Source organism: Oncorhynchus mykiss, chromosome 9, assembly GCF_057628025.1.
Source record: "Oncorhynchus mykiss isolate SJ-2025 chromosome 9, ASM5762802v1, whole genome shotgun sequence".
NCBI classification, from domain to species: Eukaryota; Metazoa; Chordata; class Actinopteri; order Salmoniformes; family Salmonidae; genus Oncorhynchus; species Oncorhynchus mykiss.
This window is the reverse complement of record NC_143030.1, coordinates 76805457-76824429: the sequence shown is the minus strand read 5'-3', so window position 1 is coordinate 76824429 and position 18973 is coordinate 76805457. Positions and strand designations below refer to the sequence as shown.

General features: G+C 44.9%; 1 long non-coding RNA gene across 1 annotated transcript; it reads right to left on the bottom strand.

Moving 5' to 3' along the window:
• Positions 1-873: 873 nt before the first annotated feature.
• Positions 874-9277, bottom strand: LOC149981348 (uncharacterized). Its single transcript, XR_016483450.1, has 2 exons — positions 3096-9277; positions 874-3053 (listed from the first exon to the last, which is right to left on the bottom strand). It is a non-coding gene; the product is annotated as an uncharacterized LOC149981348 (long non-coding RNA).
• Positions 9278-18973: the final 9696 nt, after the last annotated feature.

Sequence of the window (18973 nt, the reverse complement as noted above, 5' to 3'; positions counted from 1 at the left end):
AGGGGTGGCCAGTCCTCTTCTGGCTGTGCCGGGTCAGAGATTATAACAGAACATGGCCAAGATGTTCAAATATTATAATACACATGACACTTTTATCCAAAGTGACTTGCAGTCATGCGTTCATACATTTTACGTATGGGTGGACCCAGGAATCAAACCCACTGCCCTGGCGTTAACAAGCGCCATGCTCTCATCAACTGAGCTACAAATTCAATACTTGACTGAGGGGCCTTACAGAATGATGTTGTGTATGTGTGGGGGACAGAGGAAGGGGTGGTAGTCGTTCAAAGATCCTGTTATTTCACACAGAGTGACTCCATGTCATTTATTTTGTGATTTGTGAAGCCACATTTTACTCCTAAACTAATGTAGGTTTGCTTTAATATTTCAGTTATTACATTTTAATTCATTTGTAAAAGTTTGTAGGGTTTCCTTTTCACTTTGACATTATGGAGTATTTTGTGTAGATCAATGACCCCCCCCCCCCAAAAAAAAAAAATCATAATTAAAATCTACTTCAAGTGGGGTGAATACTTATGACACCCAACTGTATGTACGAGGGCATCTCAGACGGTGGGAGGATTTGTACGGCTGTTGTTCTCACTTCCAGGAATCCAGGCATCTTTGACATCATGAGACTATCAGTCAATATCCAAAGGGAATATGGAAGACCTCAACAAGCTACTGTAGATTCAGCTTCTGCTAAAAGTTGCTAGTTGACAGACAGATACAGTGTTAGACTCCAAGTCTCTCCTCTGAAAAGATCAACAGAAATGTGATTTCTTCAACACTTTTCCTGAAGCGTTGAACATTCAGGCTACGTTCAAATTAAACATCTATGCTAAAATAAAGGACACGAACCTACACACTGTATAACGTGGTTCTTACAAGTGGTAACTTTTATTTCAATTTTGTCAAAGACAAAAAGATAGATTGCTACAGTGCTAATGCTCATGAATTGTCACACAGTATTTTTTTTTTGGGGGGGGGGGAAGGGGGACCACGTTCAAGTTGTCATTTCTGTGGAGTCAGAAAGTTGTCCTAAAGAGCAACTGAAGAGACACATAACACTGATAGATTAGCTTAGCGTCACAACTGACTTCACATCATCTACCTGACGACAGTTAGTGAAGCTGTAATCACTGAAGGTGGAAATCAAGAAACACACAACCAGTTTTAAACAATGACATCTTACAGGTACACAGACACCAGACGCGTGCGCACACACACATGCACGCACGCACGCACGCACACACACACACACACACACACACACACACACACACACACACACACACACACACACACACACACACACACACACACATCAAAGTACAGTCTCTCCAGTTATTTTGACTGAGAACAACAATCTCACACTGGTAATATATTTACATTGTACATCTACAGACACAATAAGGGTACATTATACGTACAAAAATCGGAAATATCTAAAAATATACAATTATTATATACAGCTCAAGTATTCACCCTGTCACTCCTACTATATTTATAGATAGATATATTAATTTTGAATTTGACAGAATGTACATCAACATCTACAGAGTAAATATACAGGAAAAAAAGGGACGTTAGGCGATTTTACAATTTGATGTTAAATGGTTCGTCTTATAAGCCAGGAGAAACTGTAACCAATGGATACTGTTTTCTCTAAACAGAATCTACAAACTTTAGCTACTTTTAGCCACCGCTAGCTGACAATCAATGGAAGTGAATGGTACAAACTTTAGCTACCTTTAGCCACCGCTAGCTAACAATCAATGGAAGTGAATGGTACAAACTTTAGCTACCTTTAGCCACCGCTAGCTAACAATCGATGGCAGTGAATGGTGCATCTAGACTACTACCAGGGTGAGGAACCAGCTAACATCAAGTTGTAGAATCCTAAACTTCCCCATTAACTACTGTAGTTCAACATATTGATCTTTCACAGAATAAAGCATATTATCACTGTTATTTAAATACACTATCACTGTAATTTGAGAGAAATTGAGAATAGTCTACACAGGATTAAGGTATTGTACTTGTACATGGCGGTATTGAGACAGTGATAATACATACAGGCCCTGGAATTGACATTACATTACCTCAGTACGTGATTTAGGGAACTTAACGCAAATTTATTTTTAGGCAAATGAACGATTAAAGGCCATGTGCAATATACACCTTCTAGTCTCTGTCCACTTTGTCTCCTTTTAGATTGTTTGTTTCTCTCTCTCTCAATTCAATTCAAGGGGCTTTATTGGCATCTCCCTCCCTCCCTCCCTCCCTCCCTCCCTCTCATCTCTCTCATCTCTCTCCCTCTCATCTCTCTCCCTCTCATTTCTCTCCCTCTCGCTTAATCTCTCTCTCTCCCTCTCTCTCCCTGTATCTCTCCCTCTATCTCTCTCTCCCTCTCTCTCTCTCTTTCACTCTCCCTCATCTCTCTACCTCAATCTCTCTTTCTCATCTCTCTCTTTCTCTCTACCTCCTTCTCTCTGGGTCTTTCTCTCTCTCTCTCTTTCCCTCATCTCTCTTGCTCTTTCTCTCCCGGTCTCTCTCTCCCACTCTCTTCTTCTCTCTCTTTACCTCCTTCTATCTCTCTCTCTTTTTCCTCCCTCCCTCCCTGGCCTCCCTCCATCAATAATAGTTCAAGTGATTCTAGCTCTCTAATTGGTAATAATTTCCTCTATGACCTTTTAGTATAATTAATTCATGAACCATGTTAGTCTGTTTAAGTGCTGTACAATCCGTAACTTTTTTTTAAAAGGAGAAAGAGTTTAGGTTTCCTGTGTTTACGTCCCAAATGCACTATATAGGGAAAAGAATGCCATTTGGCATACAACCTGTGAGTTCCTGCCGTACACATTAGCCCATACACGTACCGTAGCCTGTATGGGTATGTAGCTAAGTGATCTGCTTGCTCGGCTTCCAACATGACCATTTAGTCCCTAGCAACCTGCGGCTGTGATCCACCAGTCAATACAACGCTATGAGTAAGTGCTGTGCTCTATTTGCTGGTCACAATGCAACAATCTATTCTGCTATCTCACTTCCTTTGTGCTTCCACAGTTGTGCTTCCACAGTTGTGCTTCCACAGTTGTGCTTCCACAGTTGTGCTTCCACAGTTGTGCTTTCAGGTGTGCGCTTTACTGCTGTGCTTTACTGAAATCTATAGAGGCGTTCTGTTTGTGCCTGGACTTTATATCCTGTGATGGGTATTGTGTATTGGATTGGCTGCCACCATTACAGATCTATCACTCCTAGGGGTTGAAAAATTTCCCAAAATTCCCAGGTTTTCCCGAAATACTGGTTGAAAGATTCCCTGGAATGAAGTGAAGAAAAACCAGGGAACAAAGGAATCCTCCAAACTGTATTCTGGGAAAAAACCTGGTGGAATTTTGTTCAAGTTCAACAGAATTTTGCAACCCTGAGACAAGACAAGCTCTGTCACTGGTGTTCTGTTTGATCAGTGCATGGTGTTCAACTCCAGGGTCTCTACCTGCGGTACAGTGTTCACGTGGCTGGGACTATGTGCTATGTGCTACTCTACATAACGTCTCCGTAAAGACGACTTTAACAAAAGGCTAACAGACAGACACAGAGATGCTGTTCAGGCAACGGCAACAGGTTGGTCAAAGCCTGTAAGGAACATTATGAACCATATCTGGGTCTCATTCTCAGTCACTTAAAAATCTGTTCTCTCGTCATTTTCTTTCCTTCATCTGAACTGTTTAGAAAAGCACTTTGCCCGGATTCAATCTGTATCGCTGAAGTATCGAAATAGATCTGCGTTAAAAGTTAATTAATTAAAGTAATTTCCAATTGAGCCGACATACATTAATGCAGGACTCTCCATGAATGCAGGACTCTCCATGAATGCAGGACTCTCCATGAATGCAGGACTCTCCATGAATGCAGGAACATTGCCTTTAAATTTAAATCACGCTATAAAGTGAATGTTCCGCGCTACTTCGTCGATTCAGCTTGTATCCAGCCCCCCCCCCCGCCCCCCCCCCCCCCCCCGGTCATTTCTTTCAGATCAGAGTAATGAAGTAGAGGAGCCAAGGAGAGTAGGCAAGGAGAGGATGGATGTTTTTTTAGAAGAGCTACAGTGTGCTCTGTGTGTATCATCACTGTCTTCAGGGTGAGGCAGGAAACACACAGTTACTGTCAGGAACTCCTCTGGTGGCCAACAGTGTCACCATGTGGTTCAAGTCTGCTATTGCATCCCCCCCAAAAAATGAGTTTAATTTTGTACACGACATTACACACTACATTATATCCACATAATAGTTATTATTTAGACAAATCTCACACTATCATACAAATATTTCAACCATGAAAATAAAATATATATATATTTTTTCAAACTTGACAATTCACAGAAATAAAATCTATTATTAGTGCCATTGATTGATCAGAGTGCTTATCGAAGAAGATAATTTGAGGAATGTACAATATTAATTAACCTTACATTTCAACAGCCAACCCCTGGGTACATATTTATATTTCTAATACTGGGGTCACCTGGGCTGTCTGCAGAGCACACACAATGCCTGGTGATCAAACGCTAGCTGCTTGGCTTATCTGAGCACAGATGAATCATACTGCCTGCTAGGACTGGATTAAAATGGGGGCCCCCTTCATCTAGTCTATGATAGATGAGGACTGACATCAACATCCGTAGTGTCTCTGCTCTGTTTGGTTTCATAGGGGACTTGTTTTGTTTTGTTCAGTGGCGACGTGGGGTTTTAGGGGCGACGTGGGGCGACGTGGGGCTTTAGGGGCGACATGGGGTTTTAGGGGCGACATGGGGTTTTAGGGGCGACATGGGGTTTTAGGGGCGACGTGGGGCTTTAGGGGCGACATGGGGTTTTAGGGGCGACGTGGGGTTTTAGGGGCGACATGGGGTTTTAGGGGCGACATGGGGTTTTAGGGGCGACGTGGGGTTTTAGGGGCGACATGGGGTTTTAGGGGCGACATGGGGTTTTAGGGGCGACATGGGGTTTAGGGGAGAAGTGGGGTAGAATGACACTACTGCTCTGTGTTAAGGCTTAGATATGGGGGGGCTGTTCTTCACAGCTAGGTGAACAGTAGAGGGGGGGGGCTGTTCTTTACAGCTAGGTGAACAGTAGAGAGAGAGGGGGGGTTGTTCTTTACAGCTAGGTGAACAGTAGAGCGAGGGGGGGCTGTTCTTTACAGCTAGGTGAACAGTAGAGAGAGAGGGGGGGCTGTTCTTTACAGCTAGGTGAACAATAGAGAGAGGGGGGGCTGTTCTTTACAACTAGGTGAACAGTAGAGAGAGGGGGGCTGTTCTTTACAGCTAAGTGAACAGTAGAGAGAGGGGGGGCTGTTCTTTACAGCTAGGTGAACAGTAGAGAAAAGGGGTTGTTCTTTACAACTAGGTGAACAGTAGAGAGAGGGGGTTGTTCTTTACAGCTAGGTGAACAGTAGAGGCTGTTCTTTACCGCTAGGTGAACAGTAGAGAGAGGGCGGGCTATTCTTTACAACTAGGTGAACAGTAGAGAGAGGGGGACTGTTCTTTACAGCTAGGTGAACAGTAGAGAGAGAGGGCTGTTCTTTACAGCTAGGTGAACAGTAGAGAGAGCGAGGGGGCTGTTTTTTACAGCTAGGTGAACAGTAGAGAGAGGGGGGTTGTTCTTTACAGCTAGGTGAACAGTAGAGAGAGTGGGGTTGTTCTTTAAAACTAGGTGAACAGTAGAGAGAGGGGGTTGTTCCTTACAGCTAGGTGAACAGTAGAGAGAGGGGGTTGTTCTTTACAGCTAGGTGAACAGTAGAGAGAGAGGGGGTTGTTCTTTACAACTAGGTGAACAGTAGAGAGAGGGTTGTTCTTTAAACATAGGTGAACAGTAGAGAGAGGGGGTTGTTCTTTACAGCTAGGTGAACAGTAGAGAGGGGGTTGTTCTTTACAGCTAGGTGAACAGTAGAGAGAGGGGGGTTGTTCTTTACAGCTAGGTGAACAGTAGAGAGGGGGTTGTTCTTTAAACATAGGTGAACAGTAGAGAGAGGGGGTTGTTCTTTACAGCTAGGTGAACAGTAGAGAGGGGGTTGTTCTTTACAGCTAGGTGAACAGTAGAGAGAGGGGGGTTGTTCTTTACAGCTAGGTGAACAGTAGAGAGAGGGGGGGCTGTTCTTTACAGCTAGGTGAACAGTAGAGAGAGAGGGGGGCTGTTCTTTACAGCTAGGTGAACAGTAGAGAGGGGGGGGGGACTGTTCTTTACAACTAGGTGAACAGTAGAGAGAGAGCGGGCTATTCTTTACAACTAGGTGAACAGTAGAGAGAGGGGGGGCTGTTCTTTACAGCTAGGTGAACAGTAGAGAGAGGGGGGTTGTTCTTTACAGCTAGGTGAACAGTAGAGAGAGGGGGTTGTTCTTTACAGCTAGGTGAACAGTAGAGAGAGGGGGGTTGTTCTTTACAATTAGGTGAACAGTAGAGAGAGGGGGTTGTTCTTTACAGCTAGGTGAACAGTAGAGAGAGGGGGTTGTTCTTTACAGCTAGGTGAACAGTAGAGAGAGGGGGGCTGTTCTTTACAACTAGGTGAACAGTAGAGAGAGAGGGGGGGTTGTTCTTTACAACTAGGTGAACAGTAGAGAGAGGGGGGGCTGTTCTTTACAACTAGGTGAACAGTAGAGAGAGGGGGGCTGTTCTTTACAGCTAGGTGAACAGTAGAGAAAAGGGGTTGTTCTTTACAACTAGGTGAACAGTAGAGAGAGGGGGTTGTTCTTTACAGCTAGGTGAACAGTAGAGGCTGTTCTTTACCGCTAGGTGAACAGTAGAGAGAGGGCGGGCTATTCTTTACAACTAGGTGAACAGTAGAGAGAGGGGGACTGTTCTTTACAGCTAGGTGAACAGTAGAGAGAGAGGGCTGTTCTTTACAGCTAGGTGAACAGTAGAGAGAGCGAGGGGGCTGTTTTTTACAGCTAGGTGAACAGTAGAGAGAGGGGGGTTGTTCTTTACAGCTAGGTGAACAGTAGAGAGAGTGGGGTTGTTCTTTAAAACTAGGTGAACAGTAGAGAGAGGGGGTTGTTCTTTACAGCTAGGTGAACAGTAGAGAGAGGGGGTTGTTCTTTACAGCTAGGTGAACAGTAGAGAGAGAGGGGGTTGTTCTTTACAACTAGGTGAACAGTAGAGAGAGGGTTGTTCTTTAAACATAGGTGAACAGTAGAGAGAGGGGGTTGTTCTTTACAGCTAGGTGAACAGTAGAGAGGGGGTTGTTCTTTACAGCTAGGTGAACAGTAGAGAGAGGGGGGTTGTTCTTTACAGCTAGGTGAACAGTAGAGAGGGGGTTGTTCTTTAAACATAGGTGAACAGTAGAGAGAGGGGGGGTTGTTCTTTACAGCTAGGTGAACAGTAGAGAGGGGGTTGTTCTTTACAGCTAGGTGAACAGTAGAGAGAGGGGGGTTGTTCTTTACAGCTAGGTGAACAGTAGAGAGAGGGGGGGCTGTTCTTTACAGCTAGGTGAACAGTAGAGAGAGAGGGGGGCTGTTCTTTACAGCTAGGTGAACAGTAGAGAGGGGGGGGGACTGTTCTTTACAACTAGGTGAACAGTAGAGAGAGGGGGGGGCTGTTCTTTACAGCTAGGTGAATAGTAGAGAGAGAGAGGGGCTGTTCTTTACAGCTAGGTGAACAGTAGAGAGAGGGGGACTGTTCTTTACAACTAGGTGAACAGTAGAGAGAGAGCGGGCTATTCTTTACAACTAGGTGAACAGTAGAGAGAGGGGGGGCTGTTCTTTACAGCTAGGTGAACAGTAGAGAGAGGGGGGTTGTTCTTTACAGCTAGGTGAACAGTAGAGAGAGGGGGTTGTTCTTTACAGCTAGGTGAACAGTAGAGAGAGGGGGGTTGTTCTTTACAATTAGGTGAACAGTAGAGAGAGGGGGTTGTTCTTTACAGCTAGGTGAACAGTAGAGAGAGGGGGTTGTTCTTTACAGCTAGGTGAACAGTAGAGAGAGGGGGGCTGTTCTTTACAACTAGGTGAACAGTAGAGAGAGAGGGGGGGTTGTTCTTTACAACTAGGTGAACAGTAGAGAGAGGGGGGTTGTTCTTCACAGCTAGGTGAACAGTAGAGAGAGAGGGGGGGCTTTTCTTTCCAGCTAGGTGAACAGTAGAGAGAGAGGGGGGGCTGTTCTTTACAGCTAGGTGAACAGTAGAGAGAGAGGGGGGGCTGTTCTTTACAACTAGGTGAACATTAGAGAGAGAGGGGGGGCTGTTCTTTACAGCTAGGTGAACAGTAGAGAGATGGGGGCTGTTCTTTACAGCTAGGTGAACAGTAGAGAGAGAGCGGGCTGTTCTTTACAGCTAGGTGAACAGTAGAGAGAGAGGGGGGTGCTGTTCTTTACAGCTAGGTGAACAGTAGAGAGAGGGGGGGGCTGTTCTTTACAGCTATGTGAACAGTAGAGCGAGAGGGGGGGGCTGTTCTTTACAGCTAGGTGAACAGTAGAGAGAGGGGGGGCTGTTCTTTACAACTAGGTGAACAGTAGAGAGAGAGGGGGGGCTGTTCTTTACAGCTAGGTGAACAGTAGAGAGAGAGGGGTCTGTTCTTTACAGCTAGGTGAACAGTAGAGAGAGGGGGGGGCTGTTCTTTACAGCTAGGTGAACAGTAGAGAGAGAGGGGGGGCTGTTCTTTACAGCTAGGTGAACAGTAGAGAGAGAGCGGGCTGTTCTTTACAGCTAGGTGAACAGAGAGAGAGAGTGGGGGCTGTTCTTTACAGCTAGCTGAACAGTAGAGAGATGGGGGGCTGTTCTTTACAGCTAGGTGAACAGTAGAGAGAGGGGGGCTGTTCTTTACAACTAGGTGAACAGTAGAGAGAGGGAGGCTGTTCTTTACAGCTATGTGAACAGTAGAGAGAGGGGGGGGCTGTTCTTTACAGCTATGTGAACAGTAGAGAGAGGGGGGGGGCTGTTCTTTACAGCTATGTGAACAGTAGAGAGAGAGGGGGGGCTGTTCTTTACAACTAGGTGAACATTAGAGAGAGAGAGGGGGCTGTTCTTTACAGCTAGGTGAACAGTAGAGAGAGGGGGGGGGGGCTGTTCTTTACAGCTAGGTGAACAGTAGAGAGAGAGGGGGGGGCTGTTCTTTACAGCTATGTGAACAGTAGAGAGAGGGGGGGGGCTGTTCTTTACAGCTAGGTGAACAGTAGAGAGAGGGGGGGCTGTTCTTTACAACTAGGTGAACAGTAGAGAGAGGGGGGGCTGTTCTTTACAGCTAGGTGAACAGTAGAGAGAGGGGGGTTGTTCTTTACAGCTAGGTGAACAGTAGAGAGAGGGGGTTCTTTACAGATAGGTGAACAGTAGAGAGAGGGGGGTTGTTCTTTACAATTAGGTGAACAGTAGAGAGAGGGGGTTGTTCTTTACAGCTAGGTGAACAGTAGAGAGAGGGGGTTGTTCTTTATAGCTAGGTGAACAGTAGAGAGAGGGGGGCTGTTCTTTACAACTAGGTGAACAGTAGAGAGAGAGGGGGGGTTGTTCTTTACAACTAGGTGAACAGTAGAGAGAGGGGGGTTGTTCTTCACAGCTAGGTGAACAGTAGAGAGAGAGGGGGGGCTTTTCTTTCCAGCTAGGTGAACAGTAGAGAGAGAGGGGGGGCTGTTCTTTACAGCTAGGTGAACAGTAGAGAGAGAGGGGGGGCTGTTCTTTACAACTAGGTGAACATTAGAGAGAGAGGGGTCTGTTCTTTACAGCTAGGTGAACAGTAGAGAGAGGGGGGGGCTGTTCTTTACAGCTAGGTGAACAGTAGAGATAGAGGGGGGGCTGTTCTTTACAGCTAGGTGAACAGTAGAGAGAGAGCGGGCTGTTCTTTACAGCTAGGTGAACAGAGAGAGAGAGGGGGGGCTGTTCTTTACAGCTAGGTGAACAGTAGAGAGATGGGTGGCTGTTCTTTACAGCTAGGTGAACAGTAGAGAGAGAGCGGGCTGTTCTTTACAGCTAGGTGAACAGTAGAGAGAGAGGGGGGTGCTGTTCTTTACAGCTAGGTGAACAGTAGAGAGAGGGGGGGCTGTTCTTTACAACTAGGTGAACAGTAGAGAGAGGGGGGGCTGTTCTTTACAACTAGGTGAACAGTAGAGAGAGAGGGGGGGCTGTTCTTTACAGCTAGGTGAACAGTAGAGAGAGAGGGGTCTGTTCTTTACAGCTAGGTGAACAGTAGAGAGAGGGGGGGGCTGTTCTTTACAGCTAGGTGAACAGTAGAGAGAGAGGGGGGGCTGTTCTTTACAGCTAGGTGAACAGTAGAGAGAGAGCGGGCTGTTCTTTACAGCTAGGTGAACAGAGAGAGAGAGTGGGGGCTGTTCTTTACAGCTAGGTGAACAGTAGAGAGATGGGGGGCTGTTCTTTACAGCTAGGTGAACAGTAGAGAGAGAGCGGGCTGTTCTTTACAGCTAGGTGAACAGTAGAGAGAGAGGGGGGTGCTGTTCTTTACAGCTAGGTGAAGAGTAGAGAGAGGGGGGGCTGTTCTTTACAACTAGGTGAACAGTAGAGAGAGAGGGGGGCTGTTCTTTACAGCTAGGTGAACAGTAGAGAGAGGGGGGTTGTTCTTTACAGCTAGGTGAACAGTAGAGAGAGGGGGGCTGTTCTTTACAACTAGGTGAACAGTAGAGAGAGGGGGGCTGTTCTTTACAGCTAGGTGAACAGTAGAGAGAGAGGGGGGGCTGTTCTTTACAACTAGGTGAACATTAGAGAGAGAGAGGGGGCTGTTCTTTACAGCTAGGTGAACAGTAGAGAGAGGGGGGGGCTGTTCTTTACAGCTAGGTGAACAGTAGAGAGAGAGGGGGGGCTGTTCTTTACAGCTATGTGAACAGTAGAGAGAGAGGGGGGGCTGTTCTTTACAGCTAGGTGAACAGTAGAGAGAGGGGGGGCTGTTCTTTACAACTAGGTGAACAGTAGAGAGAGAGGGGGGGCTGTTCTTTACAGCTAGGTGAACAGTAGAGAGAGAGGGGTCTGTTCTTTACAGCTAGGTGAACAGTAGAGAGAGGGGGGGGGGCTGTTCTTTACAGCTAGGTGAACAGTAGAGAGAGAGGGGGGGCTGTTCTTTACAGCTAGGTGAACAGTAGAGAGAGAGGGGGGGCTGTTCTTTACAGCTAGGTGAACAGTAGAGAGAGGGGGGGCTGTTCTTTACAGCTAGGTGAACAGTAGAGAGAGAGCGGGCTGTTCTTTACAGCTAGGTGAACAGTAGAGAGAGAGGGGGGGGGCTGTTCTTTACAGCTAGGTGAACAGTAGAGAGAGGGGGGGCTGTTCTTTACAACTAGGTGAACAGTAGAGAGAGAGGGGCTGTTCTTTACAACTAGGTGAACAGTAGAGAGAGGGGGGCTGTTCTTTACAGCTAGATGAACAGTAGAGAGGGGGGGCTGTTCTTTACAGCTAGGTGAACAGTAGAGAGAGAGGGGGGCTGTTCTTTACAGCTAGGTGAACAGTAGATAGAGGGGGGGCTGTTCTTTACAACTAGGTGAACAGTAGAGAGAGAGGGGGGGCTGTTCTTTACAGCTAGGTGAACAGTAGAGAGAGAGGGGGGGGCTGTTTTTTACAGCTAGGTGAACAGTAGAGAGGGGGGGCTGTTCTTTACAGCTAGGTGAACAGTAGTGAGAGGGGGGCTGTTCTTTACAACTAGGTGAACAGTAGAGAGAGGGGGGCTGTTCTTTACAGCTAGGTGAACAGTAGAGAGGGGGGGGCTGTTCTTTACAGCTAGGTGAACAGTAGAGAGAGAGGGGGGCTGTTCTTTACAGCTAGGTGAACAGTAGAGAGAGGGGGGGCTGTTCTTTACAACTAGGTGAACAGTAGAGAGAGAGGGGGGGCTGTTCTTTACAGCTAGGTGAACAGTAGAGAGAGAGGGGGGGGCTGTTCTTTACAGCTAGGTGAACAGTAGAGAGAGAGGGGTCTGTTCTTTACAGCTAGGTGAACAGTAGAGAGAGAGGGGTCTGTTCTTTACAGCTAGGTGAACAGTAGAGAGAGGGGGGGCTGTTCTTTACAACTAGGTGAACAGTAGAGAGAGAGGGGGGGCTGTTCTTTACAGCTAGGTGAACAGTAGGCTAAACCTTCCTCTCCTAACATGTAGGTTTACATGTCAACATAATGATTTCTAGGTCTCACAACACATTGTAAATAACGTAAAGATAGAAGGCGATCCATTTTACTGGGTGGGTACAATAGCTCACCTTTAAGAGTTAAGGTACAACGCTGTAGAAGAATGGTTTACTACTGAGGTTGCGTCACAAATCGCACCCTATTCCCTATATATAGTGCACTACTTCTGACCAGAGTCCAATGGACCCCTCTTCCCTATATAGTGTGCTACTGTTGACCAGAGTCCTATGGACCCCTCTTCCCTATTAAAGTGCACTACTTCTGACCAGAGTCCTATGGACCCCTATTACCTATATAGTGTGCTACTGTTGACCAGGGTCCTATGGACCCCTCTTCCCTATATAGTGTGCTACTGTTGACCAGGGTCCTATGGACCCCTCTTCCCTATATAGTGCACTACTGTTGACCAGAGTCCTATGGACCCCTCTTCCCTATATAGTGTGCTACTGTTGACCAGAGTCCTATGGACCCCTCTTCCCTATATAGTGCACTACTTCTGACCAGAGTCCTATGGACCCCTCTTCCCTATATAGTGCACTACTGTTGACCAGAGTCCTATGGACCCCTCTTCCCTATATAGTGTGCTACTGTTGACCAGAGTCCTATGGACCCCTCTTCCCTATATAGTGCACTACTTCTGACCAGAGTCCTATGGACCCCTCTTCCCTATATAGTGCACTACTTCTGACCAGAGTCCTATGGACCCCTCTTCCCTATATAGTGCGCTGCTTCTGACCAGCACCCATAGGATTCCATGTAGGATGCAGGCCGGTCAGATTTCCACTAAGAGGGTCTGTAAAGATTGTTTCATGTGATAAAAGTGAGAGAAGAAAGTGATGCTTTGTGAAGTGGAAAATGCCGTGTGCTAGTCTGAATCCCCTTCTACTCTATGGGATATAATCCTCTTTTATGGAATGAAGAAAGGACTTTTAAGAGCTTCCTGAGATAACACAGCTCCTTTCATCACCCAAAATAAACCCACAAGGTCTATGATCAGTGTGGCCGTCACATTGCAGTGTTTGACTTTAACACAGTTACACCAAAACACACCGTACCTCTTAACCACATTACCTGGAGAAGAAGATATCCTAATTATTATGGATGGAGAGATGCTGTCCTGTAATGGAGGAATGAAGTGGAGGGGGTTAGGTTACACTGAAACCTCGTCAGTCACTCTGTCTCTGTCTCTGTCTCTGTCTCTCTCTCTCTCTCTCTCTCTCTCTCTCTCTCTCTCTCTCTCTCTCTCTCTCTCTCTCTCTCTCTCTCTCTCTCTCTCTCTCTCTCTCTCTCTCTCTCTCGGAGTGCATGCTGGGAGTGAGTCGTCAAGCAGGAGTGATTGTGAGAACGAATGGAATTTCTTTTCACTCTATTGGGTTTTGGTATGTACATATATATATATTGATTAGTTTAGTTGTTTTAAGGGTATATTGTTTAACTATCACTAAGCACGTATAGGGGTGGTGGGATCTTTGAGGTTGGTTTTTTGCGAGGGCACAACCAGCGGGTGGGGCTGGTTGTAATGGCCACTCGCGGAAGTGTAGAGTTTGAAAAACTTAGTCGGAGGCATGGAGTAAAAATTCCTGCTGCGGCTGGGTGTTCAGTGGAAGAATGTAGCTTGGCTGTGGGTGCTATCATTGGGTATGATAGCATTAAATCAGCCTCAAGGATGAATAGCGCTGTAGTGATATTCTTAGATTCAATTGAAAAGGTGAATAAGATAGTTGAGAGGGGTGTTGTGTTGCGGGAGACACAGACGCCGGTATTTCCGCTTATGAATCCTGCGAAGAAAGTTATGCTTTCTAACGTGCCACCATTTGTTAGAGATGAAGTGTTAGAGCGAGAGTTATCTCGCCATGGTCAAATCGTATCTACAATAAAGAAGGTTCTTTTTGGATGCAAATCTCCGTTGTTGAAACATGTCGTGTCTCATAGGAGACAAGTGCATATGATTTTAAAAAAGGAAGGAGATGAACTGAATTTAGCGTTTAGTTTTAAGATTGATGGATTTGATTATGTCTTTTATGCATCTACTGAATCAATGAAATGTTTTGGATGTGGAAGAGAGGGGCATTTGGTGCGTAATTGTCCCGAGAATGAACGCGCTGAGCCTGGTAGTAGCTTTAGTGCGGGTGCACCTAACGTACCACAGCGAAGGGATGAAAATACTACAGGTGTAGGGGAAGAGAGAAGGTGGGCAGATGTGGTTGGAAAAGTAGGAGAGGAAGGCATTGTGGATACGGGGGCAATTGTGGTAGATCAGAACAAAGAGGGAGGGGAAACACTAGGTGAGATTGCGACTGCCGTCGCTGAGGTGGTGCTGGAAAATGAAATTGGAGGTCAAGAGGAGATTGAAATAACGGAAAAAGAAGCGGATGTTTTCAAAATACCGAGGAGTAAAAGGAAGAATTTAAGGGGTGGTGAAGGGTCTAATTCTAAGAGAAAGGTAGAGATGGATAAATCAGGTGAAGATGAACAGGTTGTAGAGATGGGGTTTTCTTCTGGGGAGGATAGCGAGAGTGAGTCATCTGACGCGTCACAACAATATAGTGAGATAGATGGGGTGGAAGGGAGGTATGGGATCGAGAAGATACGTCAATTTCTGAAGTTGACAAAAGGGAAGAAATATATGCAGGATTACAATGTAACTGATTTTTTCCCTGAACGTGAATTGTTTATTGAATCAGCAAAGTTTCTGATGTCAAAAATTACAGGGGGAGGTTTGAAAAGCCCTGAAATTGCTAGACTCAAGAAAGTGGTCACGAGAGTAATAAGTGATGCAAATTCTAAAGAAAATGAAAGAGTTCAGTTGCAGTTTTAACTCTGTAAAGAGATGTGGTGGCTGTATCTTCCTCTGTATTTTTTTCTTATCCATGAGCAGTTTTAAGATCTCTTCTTTAAACGTAAATGGGGCAAGAGATGTTAAAAAAAGAGCCATGGTGTATGAGTTAATGAGGGGAAAGGGAAGTGACATAATTTTTCTACAAGAAACGCATAGTAATTTGGAAAATGAAGTTATGTGGCAACAGGAATGGGGGGGGACAGTGGTGTGTAGTCATAAAAACTCAAAAAGTGGGGGTGTGGTTATCTTGTTCTCAAAAGGGTTTTTGCCTTTGTCATATGAGGTTGAAGAGGTAGTTGAGGGGAGGTTATTAAAAGTTAGAGCAAGGTATGAAAACATCAATATGTGTCTGATAAATGTATATGCCCCAGTGGTGACAGTTGAGAGGGTATGTTTTTTAGAGACATTATCAAATACCATTGAGAAATGTAACAAAGAAGATTATTTGTTTATTGCTGGGGATTTTAACTGCACAGTTAGTGATTTAGATAGAAATCACCAAGAACCTCATATAGCCTCAAGGACGTTTTTAAAACGCCTTATTGTAACAAATGAACTGTGTGATATTTGGCGGAGTCAACATGGAAGAACAAGGCAGTACACCTGGGCGCATGTGAGAGAGAACATCATCTCTATGGCCAGGTTAGATAGGTTTTATGTTTTTGAGCATCAATCTCAGGTCTGTAAATCAAGTGTGATAACTCCAGTGGGATTTTCTGATCATTGTTTAATAACAGAGGTGGTGTTCATTAACGATGTAAAACCTAAAAGCGCATACTGGCATTTTAATATAACTTTATTGAGTGATGCTCACTTCAGGAATTGTTTCAGTTTTTTTTGGGAGAGGTGGAGGTCTCAAAAGGCCAGTTTTGTATCCCTTCAACAATGGTGGGATATAGGGAAAATCCAGATTCAACAATTTTGTAATCAATACACGGAGAATGTCACCAAGGATATCACCAGATCAATGAAAGCCCTAGAGATTGAAATAGTGGAACTCATGACGTTGGTTGAGACCACAGGAGATCGAGGCCATACTCAGGCCCTCAAGAGGAGAAAAGCTGCATTGGCAGATCTGCTGGGTATCAGAGCACAGGGGGCATTGGTGAGAAGTACATTTCAGCGCATATCTGAAATGGATGCCTCATCCAAATTTTTCTTTGGTTTAGAGAAAAAGAATGGACAAAGAAAAATTATTCATTGTCTCAAATCAGCTGTTGGACAAGAGCTCACTAGCCCTAGTGAAATTAGAAAGAGGGCAGTAGAGTTCTATGCTGAGCTCTACAAGTGTGAGTACAAAGAGGACAAAACAGTGACACAGCAGTTCTTTGATGGGCTCCCAAAGGTGCCTGCAGAAGCTCAGGTTGAGCTTGAGCAACCATTGTCTTTGCAGGATTTATACACTGCATTAAATGGCATGGAAAATGGAAGGGCACCAGGCATTGATGGGCTTCCCGTTGACTTTTTTAAGTCTTTTTGGGCTATGTTGGGAGAGGATTGGTTAGAAGTAGCTAATGATAGTTTAACCGGAGGGTTACTACCAATAAGCTGCAGAAGGGCTGTCCTCACCCTACTGCCTAAAAAGGGTGACCTGAGGGAGGTGAAGAACTGGAGGCCGGTGGCTTTATTGTGTACTGATTATAAAATATTGTCAAAGGCTTTGTCCAACAGGCTGAAGGAGGTGATGGGGCAAATCATACATACGGATCAGTCCTACTGTGTTCCTGGCAGGCAGATAGGGGATAACATTTCTCTGATTCGTGATTTTTTGGACGTCTCTAAGGCTATTGGGTTGGATGCTGGTCTAATTTCAATTGATCAGGAAAAGGCATTTGACCGAGTTGAACATCAATATTTATGGCACACGTTTGAGGCGTTTGGGTTCAGCTCTGGTTTTATTGCCATGATAAAGGTGATATATGGTGACATTGAAAGTGTATTGAAAGTTAACGGTGGTTTGAGTGCTCCTTTTAAAGTGTGTAGAGGTATTAGGCAGGGATGTTCTATGTCTGGGATGTTATATGCTATTGCTATAGAGCCACTACTAAATAGCATTAGAAGTCGCATTGCAGGGGTGTGCCTTTCAGAGGATATTCCTCCTATTCGTCTTTCAGCCTATGCTGATGATGTAGTTGTGCTAGTGAAAAATCAAGCGGAGGTGGATAGTTTGAGTCTAATGGTTGATCGTTTTAGGGGAATATCCTCTGCAAAGGTAAATTGGGAAAAGAGTTGTGCTTTACAGATTGGAGAATGGTCTGGAGGGATCATGGTTTTGCCAGGGGGGCTAGAATGGTGTAAGGGAGGTTTTAAGTATCTTGGAGTGTACCTAGGAGATGAGGGGACTATGGAAAAAAATTGGAGTGGGGTGGTTGAAATGGTGGAAGGGAGGATGAGGAGATGGCGTTGGTTACTATCTCGTATGTCATATAGGGGATGCACTATTATAGTTAACAATGTGATTGCCTCTGCACTGTGGCATCGGTTGTCAGTTTTAGAACCACCATCTGGCCTTCTGGCTAAGATACAGGCAATTATTGTGGATTTATTTTGGGATAAATATCACTGGGTTCCACAAAGTGTTTTGTATTTGTCAAAAGAGGAGGGGGGACAAGGTCTTGTACATCTTGCTAGTAGGGCTGCTGCTTTCCGGTTTCAGTTTATTCAAAGGTTGCTTTATGGACCGGAAAATGTGGTGTGGAGAGGGGTGGCAGGTCTTATATTACAGCGGGTTGGAGGATTAGGTTTAAAGAAGGCTTTATTTCTGGTTGATAGTAGCCAGATTTCTAGGGAGGGAGTACCTCCGTTTTACAGAGGCCTTCTCAGAGTGTGGAGCGTAATGAAGGTGTCCAGAAGAACTTCAGCGGAGTCAGTGCATTGGCTGTTGGAGGAACCTCTGGTGTATGGGGCAAGACTGGATTGTACAACTGCAGCTGTTCCACATTTCTCCAAGATTCTGGTGAAGGGGAAAATCATCACCTTAAGACAGTTAATGGCCATGGCTGGGCCCGCCTTAATGGATGGAAGACGGGTGGCAGAACATTTGGGGATGAGGTCGGAAAGGATTGTCGGACAAATGCTGGGGAGCTGTAGGAAGGCTCTGTCAGCGGAAGAATGGGGTATGCTTAGTAGCCACAAGGAGAAGGTGCAAGATGAAGACGTCTCATTTCCAAAACTAGGGATTACACCAAATATCCCAGAGTCAGAAAGAAAGGCGTTATTGCTGGATTTGAGAGGGTTGGAGGAGGTGGGTTTGGATGAGGTGAATGGGAAGGAATTGTATAGGGGGTGTGTCAAGGTGTTGAATAAAGATAAATTGAAAAATAGAAAAGATACTCCATGGAGGGTAAAATTGGGCATTGATGACAAGGTAAAGCCAGCATGGAGAGCACTGTACAAACCACCGTTACAAAAGGGTACTGGTGATATGCAATGGAGGGTTTTACATGGCATCATTGCAGTTAATGCTTTTGTATCTGTTATTAACTCAGATGTTAGAGATGGATGTCCTTTTTGTAATATAAGAGAAACCATTTTTCACTGTTTTATGGAGTGTGAGAGGATAAAACCTCTATTGGAAATGCTGGAATCTTTGTTTAAAGCTGTAGGGGAGGTTTTCAATAACACTGTTTTTATTTTGGGGTTTCAATATAGTAAACAACAGAAAAGAAAATGTCAAATGTTAAATTTTATTTTGGGACAAGCTAAGATGTCAATTTTTCTGAGTAGGAAACATAAGATAGAAACGGGATATGGGCAGGATGGAAGATGTGTTTTTAAAGGTTTAGTGAAAGCAAGAATAAAAGTAGATTTTGAGTTCTTTTCAGCTGTAAAAGATCTCCTATTATTTGAGGAGAAGTGGGCCTACGAAGGAGCGCTTTGTTTTGTAGAGGAGGGGAAATTATTTTTTGCTGCTGAAATAAGTTGAATGTATGTTATGTATTTATTTTTGTTTAGGAATTACATGTTGTTTCATTTCTGAAAAGGCAGTGTGTCTTTTTATGTTAACACTTGAGTAAAAAATAAAGGTTTTATAAAAACTCAA